The sequence below is a fragment of the Fulmarus glacialis genome, unplaced genomic scaffold (assembly GCF_000690835.1).
Source record: "Fulmarus glacialis isolate BGI_N327 unplaced genomic scaffold, ASM69083v1 scaffold19081, whole genome shotgun sequence".
Lineage (NCBI taxonomy): Eukaryota > Metazoa > Chordata > Aves > Procellariiformes > Procellariidae > Fulmarus > Fulmarus glacialis.
Genome location: NW_009194908.1, coordinates 1089 through 1811, shown reverse-complemented (window position 1 = coordinate 1811; position 723 = coordinate 1089).

Below are 723 nucleotides of genomic sequence, written 5' to 3'. Positions count from 1 at the left end.
AGCCGGAGCAGCCCGAGACGCATTCCCCAGACACGGTGTTATCCCAGTGGAGCTCCCGCTCCCCTCCAATCCCTCCGGATCAATCCCAGCGCCTGCCTAACTCCCAAACCTCCAGCCTAGTTTTAAAACCTCCGACCTCACCTTTAAAGCTCCCCCCGCCGTGGGGATGAGGGGGTTTCCAAGGGAAGCACGGCGAGTGGGAGGGAAATAATTTTCCTTCCTTGCTCCTGTAAATCTGCCCGTGCCTTCCTGATGGGACCCCCCTCCCCCGCAAGCATCCCGGGATGCTCCTGCAATCCCAGATGGGGAGGAGGATTTTGGGGACTCCGCTCACCCCCGAGGCTCCTCTGCTCGCCTGGCAGCGGGCAAGGATGCGGGGCAGGCAGCCAGGGGATTTAGGCAGAACAAATACAGCCAGGACCTGGCAGCGCACGGAGCTAACATTTCTCCAGCTGCTGAAGGGTCAATCTCCATACGGATCTGCTCCCGGACGGGCTCCGGCAAAGAGCTCATCGATGTTAATTAAAAAGGAAATAAAAAGCTTGCTGTAGAAAAGGGCTCTAATTAATTTCAGAGCTGGCCCGGAGAGGCTGAGCCCGCTCCAAGTGTCCCACGAGGGATCCAGACCGCAGATGCAAACGAGATCACAAGAAGCTTTAATAAAAAAATCCCCCAAATTATTAAAAACAGCCCTAAATGAGCGATTCAACAGGGATGGAGGTT